Here is a 15,902-nt window from a genome sequence, read left to right on the forward strand (position 1 = left end):
GGTTGGTTTTAGGACTTTGATATTGAATGAATATCAACTAAAACTTTTTGAAATTACTGTAGTTCATCAATGTTCTATTTATAAAATTAGATACTTTAATACTTTTATTACCTTCTCCATATTTGCATTAATCACTATCAAATTAATTACTCAGTGAAAAAGTCATGTAATATAACATGGGGACTGAAATTGATCTTAGAAAATATTCAACCAGTACTTCTCTTTGTACAAAAAAGAGAAACAAGGCCCAGAGAGGCTTAATGACTGATCCAAAGTTACCCACTAATTAATAAGAGTCAAATATGAAATTCAGATTTTCAAACTGTGAAACCTCACATTCCTCCCACAAACCACAAATAAACAACTTTATAGTTTAAGACAAAGGTGGAGATTGTCACCATAAAATATTTATATTACTTCTTGAATATGCTGCAATACATGAAATTCTTTTCTGTTTATTTTATCCAGTCTTCAAAGCATAATTTACTTTTCATTGTGTCTTGCCATTTAACTCTTCAATATAGAAGAAGGCCAGTGATTATTTATGACACTGGGGATGCAAAAGGAAGGAGTGCTTATCCTGAAAGGCAAGTCAAGGGGACGTTCATTTAGGTAATTTCACTAGGTTATGAGTTTAATTTAATGATACAACTTAGAGTGAACCACAATGCTGATAACATTCTCAACTCCTACTCATCCTTTAAGATAATCTGATTTCTTTCTTGGAATCTTTTTTTTTTTTTTTGGAATCTTGATTCTACCTAGGTAATTACCCAACTGACAACCAACTATTTTATTTTCATTATTTTTTTAAAAGTACATTGTATATCTAAGTCTACAGTAATGTAAGCAGTGATTATAAGTTTTATTTCTATTTGAGACAAATTTGTTCATTTCAACTAGGCTAGCATTAAGCTCTTACTATGAGCAAAGAAATATGAAAAACAAAATGTTCATTCCTTACAAAAATCTATGCTTTCAAACATTTTTCATTTTCCTTTAGACCATATTAACCTTGTCATCTCCAGATTATGGGGGAGGACCCATTTAGTCATTTATAATTTTATTTCAGACTTTGTACTTCAGTCTTTAAATGAATTAAAAATTCCCAGAAAATTCAAACTCCAGTGTGGTATGTAGCAGCTTAAAGGGACTGTTTTTGTTTTGTTTTATTTTGCTTTGAAGCATACTTAATTAATGAATACATAATTAAATTCAGAGCCACATTTTACTTATTTTATGAATAATTCTTGAGAAAAATGCCATGCTTCTTGAATTTTTAAAAAAGCTCAAGATTAATTTGTGTTGAGGCATTGGTTAAGTAACAAGAAAATAAAAGTAGCACAATTTACATTTATTGAAACATAAGACAATGTTAAAAATAAGGAAACATATGTTCCATTAAAACTATTAAAATATTTAGTGATATGGAAAATATTGGTGACATTTTGCTAAATAAGCAGACTAAAAAGGTATGTAATTATATGATTTTAATAAAATTATAAATTATTAGTAGTTGAGAAAGAGAGAGCGATGAATGGATGGTAGACAGATATGCAGAAGGAATATATTTTGGCTGCCAGAATTAACTGATTGGATATGGGCTGAAAATTCACTAACTATGCATTAATTATATTTTAATACCTATTATTTAAATTTCCAAACCTTAGTTTTCTCAGTGTAAAATGTAGGTAACACTTACCTACTTCACAAATCATTAGGAGTAAAATAAGATAATCCCAATCAAGTACTTAACATAATAGAAGCATATAATTAGCAATTTCATTGCTCATATGATATGAGCAATATCACTTATGGCTGATATTGCAATATAACTATATATTCTTATACATGATTTACTGTGTGAAAAATTTTACAGTAGACATTATAGTCTCACTATAAACATAAAACATTTAAATTCTTTTTTTTTTTTTTAAGATTTAATTTACTTATTCATGAGAGACACACAGGCAGAGAGGCAGAGACACGGGCAGAGGGAGAAGCAGGCGCCATGCAAGGAGCCCGATGTGGGACTCGATCCTGGGTCTCCAGGATCACGACCTGAACCAAAGACAGGTGCTCAACCACTGAGTCACCCAGGCATCCCAACATTTAAATTCTTAAATTTGATTTTTGTTTTAATAAACATTTATCAATCACCTATTATTATGTATAGGTTTGTGAGAAAGATATGGACATATACATATGCCATGATGCTCTGAAGTCACAGAGAATGATAATCACAGTGGGTAGAAAGTGCAAATAAGAGAGTGAGCACAAACTTCAGAGCCTGAGAGTCAAAGTTCAAAAATGAGAAAGTAAAAACCAGGTGTAACATTTTTTCCGATGTCTTCCAATGTTAAACATACTGTACACTCAAGAGGAAGCAGAGGATGACATAAATGAATTCTTTTTTTTTTTTTTTTTAGAGTTTTAAAATTTTGTTTGAGAGAGAGAGTAAGTCAGAGGAGGGGCAGAGGGAAAAGGAAAAGCAGACTCCTTGCTGAGCAGGGAGGAAGGAGGGCTCCATCCCAGGACCCTGGGATCATAACCTGAGTCCAAGGCAGACAACAACTGACTGAGCCACCCAGGTACCCTGAATGAATTCTTTATTGCCTTATCTATCTTTATTTCCTATGTGCCACTAAGAGTATGAACATTCTACCAAGTCTGATGTGACATTATTGTTGAGTAAAATGAATTTCATGGGCTATTTTGGCATTTTCAAGATTATTTTAATTATTCTCATTTTTACCTAACATGCAGAATTGAGAACCTAATATCCTCACAATTAAGGAGAATAAAGTATAAAATATAGAGTATTGCTTTCAAATATAACTATGCATAGTTATTTGTTAAATAAATCTCAGTAACAGATAATTCAATCAAACCTCTTCACTTCACTAAAGATAATTTGAAGTCTGGAAATGCTAAGTGACTGTCTAATATAATATAATGAAAAGGCAGTAGAAGCAGGCCAACAGCATTCTAATCTTTCTCTGTTTTTCTCTATTAGAAAAGACACATTTCTCAGAGGGAGAAAAACTGGTCCTGTGTGTGTAAGATATATGCCTTTGTAAATCCACTCTGACCAGAGGATAAAGTCACAAGGTACAGAAGTGGTCACTGACATGTACCCTCACTATTAGCTGCCTCAGAAAAGGAATTAGTGTTTTATGTTAAGCACCAACTCTGCTTGTTCATATGTGGGATCTCCTTCAATCTTCACAACTTATTGAAATACGGAGTGATGTTTTGCCAATTTCATACATAAGAAAAACACAAAAATTTAAAGAAATTAAATTATATTCACAAAGTAACACAACTAATAAGTGTCCAAGCTTAGCTTGGGGACTAGATTTTCTTGATACCAGATGTCATGTCCCTATACCCTATTCCATGCTATTAGAAGAAACTTTTTCAGATCCTCTGCCACCTATGTCTGCCATGTCTCTCTTCTTCATTTCCACCTCCACCCTTTAAATTATGGCTCAAACTGTTTCTTTTAAAAAAACTTCAAGTTGGGATGGCTCAGTGGGTCAGGATCAGCCTGCCTTTGGCTTAGAGCTTGATCCTGGAGTCCCAGGATCAGGTCCAGAATCGGGCTCCCTCCATGCAGCCTGATTCTCCCTCTGCCCATGTCTCTGTCTCTCTGTGTTTCTCATAAGTAAATAAATAAAATCTTTTTTTTTAATAAATAAAATCTTAAAAAGAAACTTCAAAAGAAATCCTTGTATTTCTCATTTAATTCATGCACATCTACTATGCATTAAATAAATAGCCATTGTAAAACTGAATCATCAAGGTGTTTTTTATGCTCCTTATACTTTACTATATATGTCATCAGAAATTCTATACACTTTAGAGGGGCTCAGTTGGTTAAACATCAGACTCCTTTTTTCTTTTTTTTTTTTTTTAAGATTTATTTATTTATTCAGAGAGAGCAAAAGAGAGGCAGAGACACAGGCAGAGAGAGAAGTAGGCTGCACGCAGGGAGCCTGACATGGGACCCGATACGGGGTCTCCAGGATCACACCCCGGGCTGCAAGCGGTGCTAAACCGCTGAGCCACCGGGGCTGCCCAGCATCAGACTCTTGATTTTGGCTCAGGTCATGATCTCAGGGCCAAGACATCAAGCCTCCTGTCAGGCTCTGTGATAAGCGGGAATCTGCTTGAAATTCTCTTCTTTTCCCTCTACCTCTCCCCAACTCACTCTCTCTCTCTAAGAAATAAATAAAATATTTTAAAATAAATGTAATAAATACATGTTAGAAAAAATACTATTTGCAAAGCTTTCAGTCAAATATTTTAGTACTTATTGAGCACTACACAGTTTAATAGGGTATTAAGTTCTAAATCTCCAGCCCAGATAACTGAAAAGTTAGTGCACTTACAATCTTTCGAATTTTGAATTCTATTTTGTTTTTGAAAATTATGTTTCATTGCTTATGGACTGGTGCCCCCTTCAATGAAAAACCTAAACACTATTTGTATAACTACTTCCACACTGCCTTAAGTTATTTATTGCCCTACAAAGACATTAACAAATGGAAAAAGTTATGGTTAACTTCCTATACAGAAGTAAATAGGACAAGACCACTAGGGAAAGAGTATTTGCAAAGTGGAATAAATGAATCTGGATCCAGTTCTAATGATAGGTTTACACTCTGCAGGCCTTCCTCTATTTTTGGATCAATATACAAATAACTTTTCAAGTCTACCTAGTATCTATTTCTCCTCTCTTGCCTTCTTGTAATCTCTATATGCAATACAGACTCGAACTCATAACATCGATTAAGAGTTGCATGCTCTACCAACTGAGCCAGACAGGCACACTGTTTTCCTTTTGTTTATGCAAACAAGAGTGAGAAAAGTGGGGAAAAATATATAATAAATGTTTTCAATCTCCAAGAACTATTGGGAATATCTTAGAGGAAATCATATACATGAGTAAATTGTTGTACTTGGTGCATTGGCCTTCAGAGCTCTTCATCTCTTTCTCATTCATTAGATACAGCTATTAAAGATAGAATAATAAAGGAACCCTCTTAAATCCCAGTCACAATTTGAGAAATGATATCAGTCATCAGTAGGAAATTGAGGAGATTCTAGTGAACTGAATTTCTGGTTGTGGGGGGGGGGTCTGTAAAAAATTAATAATTCACTACCTTAGAAAATTCTGAGTATGCCAATGTTACATCTGAAAAAACTAAGTCTTTGTGCTTTTTTATAGTTTTCACTTTTTGCTGATTATAAAATGAATCCATGTTCCAGGTACAATATTTGGTGACAATAAAAATTATAAAGAAGAAAGTCAAAATTACAGAAATTCCCCTTTGAATAATAGCTGTTTGCTTTGGTCATCACATATGCTTTAATACCAGTTGTACAATTAGAAAATAGTTCATCAGGTTTTATCTTCCATGTTTTTGGGTTTTGTTTTTTTTTTTAGTTCTCTTTTTTGAGGCATCAACATTATTTCCCAGTATGTGCCATTACAAATAACATTAATAAAAAAGTTTTGTGTGTAAACCTATCATTATATCTCTACTTAGTTCTCTGTAATCATTTCTTGGCATCGAATTATTGAGTCAAAGCACACAAGTATTTTTTATAATTCTTGGTTCTTAATATTGCCAAAGTTCTGGAATTTGGTAGTAACCAGAATTTAAACATTGAATCTCCAGAGTACTAGCTCCATTCTTCAGCTTGTTTGACAACTCAAAGCTTAATGTTCTCATATTCTCTTTTTTCCTGAGATATCTCTCGACTTCACTTTGTGTTAACTGGTTTATTTAATACACACGAAGTGTATTAGCACTATATGATGAGCCATATGCTCTATGTGTCCTAAAGATACAGCAGTGAATAAAACAGGGGTGGTCTTTTCCTTCTTTGAGCTTATTTTATAGGTGAGAAGATAGATATTAAACAGGAAAACACATGCTAAAAAATATGAACTAACCAGCTGTGGCATGTGCTATACAGAAACTAAGTATGTTGCAGTGAGAAGTAGCAGAGAGGAGAACAGTCCCATTAAGATGGGACTCAAGGAAGGCCTCACTGGGTCCTTAATAAATCCTGCCTTGTGATGCTTCATTTATTCTAATAAATAAGTGCCTTATGGCAACTTTCCCTTATCATTTATATCAAAATCCATGAGTAAATGGGTTAGATTTTACATGAAAAATCACAGGAAATTATTTTTATAGCTTTTGCCTCTTAAGACAAAATCCAAAAAGGTGGGAGTCATGAGAATAGAATACTTCATAATAAAAATGATCGAGGTATTTCTGGTTCCGGTGTGGGGACTTTCGTTCTTGGTGGTCAGTTGTTGCAGTTGGTGGGTAGTAACTGAGCCAAGATGCTGCAGAATCTGCTGGCTCTTCGCCAGATTGCCCAGAGGACCTAAGTACTGCTTCACTCAGGCAGTTTGAAAATAAAGTTCCAGAGAAACAAAAGCTATTTCAGGAGGATAATGGAATTCCAGTGCATCTAAAGGGTGAAGTAGCTGGTACCCTCCTGTATAGAGCCACTATGATGCTCACAGTTGGTGGAACAGCATATGCCATGTATCAGCTAGCTGTGGCTTCTTTTCCCAAGAAGCAGGATTAACTTCAATTCATCTCAGCAGGCAGTTGGTTCAGTTTCATTCAGCTCTCTATGGACCAGTAATCGATAATTCAATATTTATTGACTTAATACTAACTGCCACCAATAAAGCAGTGTTTACCATGAAATAAAAATAAAAATGATCTATAGAAGAAATCAAAGTCCAACTATAGATTATGATTTTTTTAAGATTATTTTACTCAAAAGTGTTAATAAGATTCTTCTGCCAAGAGCTTATATAACTGACAAGTATTTCTTTCCAACAGAATGGGAAAATGATATAACAGTTAACAGAAGATAAATTACAAAAGGCCAATAAATACATGGGGGAAAAAAGATAACCATACTAGTAGCCAGGAGAAGTCATATTAAAACAACTACATGAGGGATATCTGGGTGGCTCAGCGGTTGAGCACCTGCCTTCGGCGCAGGGAGTGATCCTGGAGTCATATTTAACATTTTTTAAAAAGATTTTATTTATTTATTCATGAGAGACACAGAAGGAGAGAGAGGCAGAGACACAGGCAGAAGGAGAAGCAGGCTCCATACAGGGAGCCCGATGCAGGACTTGATTCCAGGTCTCCAGGATCATACCCCGGGCTGAAGGCGGGGCTAAACTGCTGAGCCACCGGGGCTCTCCGAATAAATAAAATCTTAAAAACAAACAAACAAACAAACAAACTATTGTACTAACCCTTGGATATGCCAGCTAGGAAGTATTTCACATTATCTCTATACCCAACATGGGGTTCAAACTCATGACCTCAAGATCAAGAGCTGCATGGTCTTCTGACTGAGCCAGCCAGGTGCCGCTGTCACAGAAATTTTATTTATTTTTTTATTTATTATGCATTTAATTAGTTATTATATGATCCCATTTTATGAAAGAGTTATGTATTGGTAAAGTTTTAAAATCATATTCTCAGGCATGAAGAGAAAATTGTGATGGAATTTTGAACAGTGTTCAACCTGAAAGAGATTTTAAAGATCATCTGTTAATAATCCTCCTATTATATGAAAGGGGAAACTGAGTTCCCATTCATGAAAGGGGTATGTAATTTGCCTCAATTTTCACAGGTAGAAAAGAATCCCAGCACCACCACATCTATATATGGATAAATTTGTGCCTGACGGTAAGATAAAAAAAATAGCATGGGAGTAATGTCAAACTGACTTTCCATAGAGAGTAAATAACAATAATATCTCAGGGCTTCAGAAGAGCCTTCTACATTAAGAGATACTCCTGATTTATTAGACAGCATGCCTGCATGCTTAAGGTATCATGTGCTAGAGTCAGAAACATTTTAATTGGAATTCTGAGTTTGTCATTTCAAATGTTTAATACTGGCTAGTTTACTTAACCTGTCTGAGATATGACTTCCTGTTCTATTAATGGGAATAAATATCAGAGTAGTCTGTAAGGACTGTTTCTAAGGCTTAGGAAACACAAACATGAAAATATTGGATTTATTATTCTACAGTTTTGTAGTGCCAAAGTTCACCAAATCTTTTTCAGAGGTATACTTTACCACCATAAATTTGCTTCCAGTTTCAGTCTACAGAGCAATTTCAGCATAAGAGAAGGAATGAAGATAGATCATTTCTCTACATTTTTTTTGTACTTTAGATGATACTTTCATCTTAACATCTGATTATCCCATGCTCCAGTATACAAATAATCCATGTGGAAGTTGCAAGGGTCATTACCAAATATACTTTCAATAGAATTTTGCTCAATAGCTGACAGTACCACCAAACTTCATTTTCTGTGAACTTCAAAGCACAAATTTGAGCTGATTATTAATAAAATACAGAGGGGCCATTTTGAATGATAGTTTTCTAATTCTACAAAACTATAAATCTCATCCAATCAATGGGGCAGAAATTATGGAAACAGGAATTCAATTATTTTGTGTATTTGTTTAATTTCTTTAATCTATCTAGCCTCTGAATGCCATTTTGTCATATGTACTAGTAACAGGCAGGATTCCAACTTCCTTTATTGTAGACCAAAGGGCTATAACATCCTTCTTCTCATGCCTGAGGAAGTGGAGCACAAGCAATGGACTCCAGCTTATGCAGCACATGCTAGCACATTTGACCCAAAGTGAATGGCTGATTTAGAAATTAATCAAGACTGTAAATGTGGCTAGTATCAAGTATAGAGACTATTCTTGAGATATGACCCTGGTTTTGTTCCCTGGTGCCTTATCTCCTTGATGTTCTGGAATAAAAGTATGACTAGAAAGAACACTGTCACAATATAGAATCCAACAATATAAATCTAGAATCAGCTCTTAAGGTTCATTTAAACTAACCTTTTCACATCCTTGTAACTTTATACATTATCTAAATATGTTGTGTCTTGCACATTTCTAATAATTATATAGAAATAAAAATAATAATTCTACATATGCACGTTGATAAAGATGTGGAAGAAATTGGTATGTGTGAAACAACTTTTCAAATTCAGAAAACCCAAAAGGAATTAACAACAGCATGACAGGTTATTTTTCTCCCAATTTCACACTTAAATAAAACATTGTTCCATATGGAGTGTTAACTTTTTATTCCATTCCATTCAGAACATTCACCTGACTTCTCTCACCTCTTGGTCTTATCTTTTATGAGGACTAAGAATCTAAAAACGGCCAAGTAGGATGTGGGTCATAGGATATTTGTAGAGAAACTTGAGTGAGACAAACTCCTATATTTAAAGTGAAAATTCGTTGGCCTGATTTAAAAGAAGGTGAACCTAGCCAGAGATCTCTGTTTTTATTTATTTAACTCTAGAGTTCAGACTAATGTTTCAGGGTTTTGATCAGGGTAGGAGTTGAATAGATAGAACAGGACGATGAGGAAATATTAAAGGCAAAGAAAGTCTTTAGTAGCACCTTATGGAATCAGTAAATAAAATCTATGCTTTTATAAAATATTTTTATAATATTTTATAGTGTATACTTTCACTTCAGTTTGCTTCTCTGCCCATTCTGCTAACCCATAATAGAAACTAATATTCTACTGGGATATCCTAAATTCTCTAATTTCTATACCTTCTTAGGAGAAGGTAGAGAATAGAAACATTTTCAGCAGTATTTCTCAAAGTCTATTAGACAAGGCAGTAATCCCAAGGAATGATCCTCCAGAGGGGAAAAGACATCAGAATCAAAGTTGAGGAAAAGTGTGTATGAGGTCTCCACTTCAGGACAATCACACAGCTTAGTGTTGTACATCCTCTAAAATGTTCTGTAGTAAAGAAACCTATAACCTTTGGCAGTGCATTTCCCAAACTTATTTGCCCACAAAAGCCTATTTTGTAGAACTTATGTTAGGTAGAATCAACTTTATGGTAGTTGAGGAGCTGAACGTTGCCTAAATCTCCAGCCGTAGACTAGATAAAGGGTGTTGAATTCAACACAGGTAAGAGAAATCTGTGTGAGTTGACATACTGCTTTCTACTTTCCATACCTGTCCTTTGGAGCCTGACAGCTTTGACTTCCCTTGTGATGGACTATTGACTATGTAATAATAGTGATATATCATCCAACAATCAGGTTCCATTCAATTCATCAAAAATACTTCACAGCTCTTGAATGGAAAAAATGGTGTCTCCAATGGATAAAAGCATTGAGCTGGTTTCAGTGCCTTGCATGTGTATATTGTGTACATGTACACAAACATATGTACATCTATTTCAAAAGAAATACAGATTTAAATTTGACTAAGAACTTGGCTTCTGCAAGACTCAAAATGATATCAATTCTAGTTCTTATCAGTTAGCAATTTTAGTTCTCATCAGTTTTGTTTTGTTTTGTTTTGTTTTTTTAATGTTCTCTATGCCAGAACTAAGATCTAGGGATAGGCAGAGTTTGAGTCCACAGCTCAACCACACCACAAGAGACCAACAATTAATAAGATTAGCCAATTCCAGGGATCCAAAGTAATACTGTTAGTTGTCTTTTAAAATTTTGTTCTGAGGGATCCCTGGGTGGCGCAGCGGTTTGGCGCCTGCCTTTGGCCCAGGGCACGATCCTGGAGACCCAGGATCAAATCCCACATCGGGCTCCTGGTGCATGGAGCCTGCTTCTCCCTCTGCCTGTGTCTCTGCCTCTCTCTCCCTCTCTCTGTGTGACTATCATAAATAAATAAAAATTAAAAAAAAATTTTGTTCTGAGTCTTAATTTTTATTTAAGAAAAAAATACCTATTTTAAACAGAAATATTACAGTTTTCTACATTTACAGAATTACAGAATATGACATTCTTCATTAAATAATTTTTACATAATTTTTACATAAAATAATCAGTAGGTAATAAAAGAATACATATGTAATATATATAAGAGGTAAATAACAAAGATATGGCAATCCCTTCTGGGCACAATACTCATCTTAATTAAAATATTATTAGCATTAACCTGAAGTTCTCTATATGCCCAATCCTTTTTCCATCTCTACATCCTCAGAGTAACACATATTGAATTTCTTCATTGTTTCTCTGCTTTCCTTTAGTGGCTTATGTTTATATCTCTAAAAGTTTTGTTTCATTTGAAATATATCTTAATGGAATTACAATACTACCTTTATTTTTCTCCTCAATTTACATCTTTGATTTATCCATGTTTTTTTAATCTAGCTATTTATTTATTTATTTACTTATTTATTTATAAAGATTTTATTTATTTATTCATGAGACACAGAGAGAGAGAGAGAGAGGCAGAGGCACAGGCAGAGAGAGAAGCAGGCTCCATGCAGGGAACCCAACGTGGGACTCGATCTCAGGACTCCAGGACCACACCCTGGGCCGAAGGCAGGCACTAAACTGCTGAGCCATCCAGGGATCCCCAATCTAGCTGTATATTTAAAGATTTTATTTATTTATTCATGAGAGATATAGAGAGAGGCAGAGACATAGGCAGAGGGGAAGCAGGGTCTCTGCAGGGAGCCTGATGCGGGACTCCATCCCAGGACCCTGGGATAAGGACCAGAGCCAAAGGCAGATGCTCAACCACTGAGCCACTCAGATACCCCAATAAATAAATAAATACATACATACATATTTTTTTTTACTGTAGAACAGTCTACTATATTACTATTTCACAAATTTAAAAAACCCAACAAATTATTTACCTCATCTAATGTTGGTAGTTATTGAATTGTTTGCTCTTCTTTCAATTACAAACTATAAACATTCTTGAATATTTCTTCTGGTGCACATAAAGAAGGATTGACTGAATATATAGGGCATGTACTTGGGAATGAAAATACTGTACATGTGGTATAAGTAAACTCAGTTTTATCAGGTAATACTAAGTTTTCAAAATCATTATATAAATTCATTCTCCCACCAGCAATATATTCAATAGCTCAACAATGTACTAACATTTGATATTATCTATTTATGATTTTTTAAAAAGTATTAAGATTACCATTTTATAGTTTCTAATCAGTGATTAAGTGCATCATCTTTACCCCCCTTATTTAGAAAACATTTAAATTCATCATGACAAATTTCTCAAAAAGATTCATGCATAAATGAGGACGCAAGGGAGCTAACTTCCTATGAGATGAGTACATCCTCTGTTAATGTAATTAATGAGTATATCATATATAATGAGAGATGTATTCAATTATTTATAATTAAATTAAATTAAATTAAATTAAATTAAATTAAATTAATTAAAAGACAAAATGGGAAGTGAAAATATAGTGTTAACCAGCAGGTATCCTTAATGTGTGGGGAAAACCATAATCCATCAATATTTCTTTGTATTTGCTTTAAAAACCTCTGCATCCAAATATATTTAAAACAATCTTTTAAAAAGGATACTTTTAAAATTTACTTATGTCTTTAGAGCCATAGATATGTTTTTAAATGAATGACAATTCAAGTATGGCTGATATACCTTATAATTCATGTATGTCAAGAGTATGCTTCCCTCCCCTCCCTTCCTTCCAGTAAAAAGATTGAGTGATTTAGGAAATGACAGATGTTATGCTAGGCCCTAATCTAAATACATGCTTATTTAAAAAAAGTTTTATATTCTATAACTATTTTTAAGCAATGTTTTAAAATGTCTGAACATATTTTATATCAGTTATTTTTATATCTTCTATATAGACAGGCAGTGGTAAAGGGAAGGCATGTACTATATTTGAAAATATGCTTAGCTGACCCTCAAATCATAATTTCTCAGTTGCGTAACAAAAGACCTGTAGGTCTTATGTAAATCATTTCCCTTCTTAGCAACTCTATTTACCTCATGTACAAAAATAGAGGATTGACTTGCTGAAATTCATAAAATGTAGTATGAAAAGATAATCTTTCCCTGTTGAAGAAATTAAAGTTTCATTTTGTTATTATAAAACATAAAATGTACATTATGAGTCCATATTAATTTCAAGTGTAAACCTTTCAAGCGTATATGTAGAATTAGGATAAAAAAAATAATGCTTTCTGCCCAGTAGTAGCTGATACAGCTAGAAAATCTCAATTATGGGAGATGGACAAGTAGGCATTTAAAAAACTACCCTCATGATCCATTGGCTTAAAAGCAACAACAAAAAAACCCTGAGCAACTTAAAATGAATGTACCTATCTCTCTACAAATGAATTACTATATATATATATATATATATATATATATATATATATATATATATATATATAAATCTGGGGATTTCAGATAATTGAATAAATTAGCTGAATTACTTGGGCAAATGAAGTCACACTTGATTCTTAGAGGATTCTCAGAGAAGTAAGCATCATTATTTAACATCATTACAAAGAGATAGCAAGTGGAGAAAAACAGGAAATCTTGTTTTTTCTTTCTAAAAAACCATCCCTAATGGATCTTACAAAGAATGTGCTAGAGAAACAGAGGATTGAACATCTGTGGAACAAAAATTCAGAAAGAGAGAATTGTTGTTCAGAGAAGATATGAAGGAGTTAACAAAAAAAAAATTGGTTACCAAATCTTGCCTTTAGCAATTGTTCATTGTATATGGCACCTGCCATAGCTTGTCTATCAATTTTGAGCTTTGTTTTAGAAATATAGCTATTTCAATGCCATGTACACAAGCCATGGAGAATCAAGCTTTGGCCATGCTTGCACAAGTCCTAAGCACTAGTGAAGTGAAATTCTTTGCAATAAATCTACAGTAATATTTTGTCAAAGCTAACGCTAAATAATTAAAGGAAGCAAAGAGAGCAAGTGGTGCTATTCTCACCATAGAAATTTAGAGATTATATCACTTCAATAATTTAGAGATTATATCACTTCAATTAATAGGAAGCAAAAATGTGCTTTACCTTTTTGTTAATAAGAATATAAATATTATTTTATCACAGTTTGACCATGGCAAAATACATAGTTACAGTTTATAATGTTATTTTAGAGCTTTAACAGGGATCTGATATTTTGTCCTTCAAACTAAGAATACCTAAAGACTTTCTTACCAATGACACATTACCTCATGCAAAGCAAGTTTCTAACTGCCTCTATATACAAAATTTTTATTTGATGTATCAAATGCTATCAGGAAACATTCCAAATAAAATTTAACTCTGAGTTTACCTTAGTGAAGTGAGCAGACAATAAATAGAGCAATGTATCACCATTGCAAGAAGAATTTTGTGTGTGCATGTGTTTAATTTTAGTCTGAAATCTTTCTTGTTATATTGTAAGGTAAATATTAGGGAAATATTTGGTTCATAAAGTCATTTAATTCAAGAAAACCAGTTAAACAGTGCCCAAATGACTATTGGGTATTCTGAAGACATTTCCCCCAGATATCTGCCAGGTTGGTTAATGCTTTTCCTAACACAAGAGGGGGAATAAAAAAGAAGCTCACTACCATCTCATGAATTGGCATACCTCTTCCACTAATCAGGTCACTTTCCTTAATTGGAACCATATTCAACAAGGCTAACAATGGCAACAGAGGCTCTTTGAAATGGAGAGAAGATCAGTGGAAAAAATAATCACTTTTTCTTTGAAGTTATACTATCACAGGAGCCAATTACCTTTTCAAGAAAATATTCTTATCATAGAGCAGTATCTGTGATTTAAAAAAGACTATTAGCAATAATAGGATGCATCTCCATTTGAGCAGCTCAATGACTCTTCCTCTGGAGCAATATTACAGAAATGGAGGGCAAATATGAATTCGAATTAACCAAACTTAAGACTTGACAAGTATGAAATTCAGGTTTTATTTATTTTATTTTATTTTTATTTTTATTTTTTTTGAAATTCAGGTTTTAAAATGTAGCAGGTGAGTTATGCATTTTACCAACTCCAATGTTACTTCAACTAGAAAGGTCTCTCAGACCAGGCTAACTAAATTTCATTCCATTTCTATCATATCTCATAATTTTCAGAGAACTTATCACTATTATAAATTAATTACTATTATTAATAATTTTTTCTTAAGCTTATTGTCAGTTTTCCTTAACTAGAAGATGATTTCCATAAGCTAAGGAATTTTATCTGTCTTGTTAATATCTAATGTCCAGGAGATATGCATTCAATAAGTATTTATTAAATGAGTTAACAAATGAGTGAATAAAATAATGAAAATCCACATCCATCTGGACATAAACAAAATGGTCTTGCTCTCTCTGAACTTATTATTGTTTAGCCAAAAAACTTATTGAGCTCTACATATAAAACAGTCAAATTAGTTCAAAGGCAAAATGGCAAGGCACTGAAATCCCCAGCCTTGAATCCAGAGAGACATGGGGTAAGGAGTGTTTGACACTAGCTCATTGCTTTGGACTAGCTCTTAGAATTGTGACAAATCACCTAACCATCTTGGGTCATAGTTTCATTTGTTACACAATGGAGGTAAAACTTTATAACATATTGGAAGATTTAAAACTGATAACCTATGCAAAGTGTTTGACATTGTATTAAGTACTCAATAAATGGTAGCTCTTGGAATTTTTATTAGGAATCTGTGGAGTTCCTCCTGTACAAAGTGAGTTCATATGTCCATTGATCATCAATTACAACATATGTCAAATAGAATTTTCCTCGGTGTCCTTTAATCTTTAATTCTATATGTCAGAGTTTATATCTAGAATGGGAACATCAGTTATATGACATGTAAGGAGTTGACACTATACTTAGATTTTAAATACTTTCTTTTTAGAGGCAATGTAACCATTTTTTTGGAAATATTTCAGAGCTTTCTTCTGCATGAATGTACCTCAGGCAGTTTCAGCAAGGAATGTCTCTTTGTGCCAGTTTGATATTCTTTATTTTATATTGGATTGAGCTCACTGGAG

General features: G+C 33.6%; 1 pseudogene; it reads left to right on the forward strand.

The window, feature by feature from the left end:
• The first annotated feature begins 6,290 nt into the window (after positions 1 to 6,290).
• On the forward strand, positions 6,291 to 6,701 carry LOC144311882 (cytochrome c oxidase subunit 7A2, mitochondrial pseudogene; annotated as a pseudogene).
• The last annotated feature ends 9,201 nt before the right edge of the window (positions 6,702 to 15,902 follow it).

Source organism: Canis aureus, chromosome 4 (assembly GCF_053574225.1).
Source record: "Canis aureus isolate CA01 chromosome 4, VMU_Caureus_v.1.0, whole genome shotgun sequence".
NCBI lineage: Eukaryota > Metazoa > Chordata > Mammalia > Carnivora > Canidae > Canis > Canis aureus.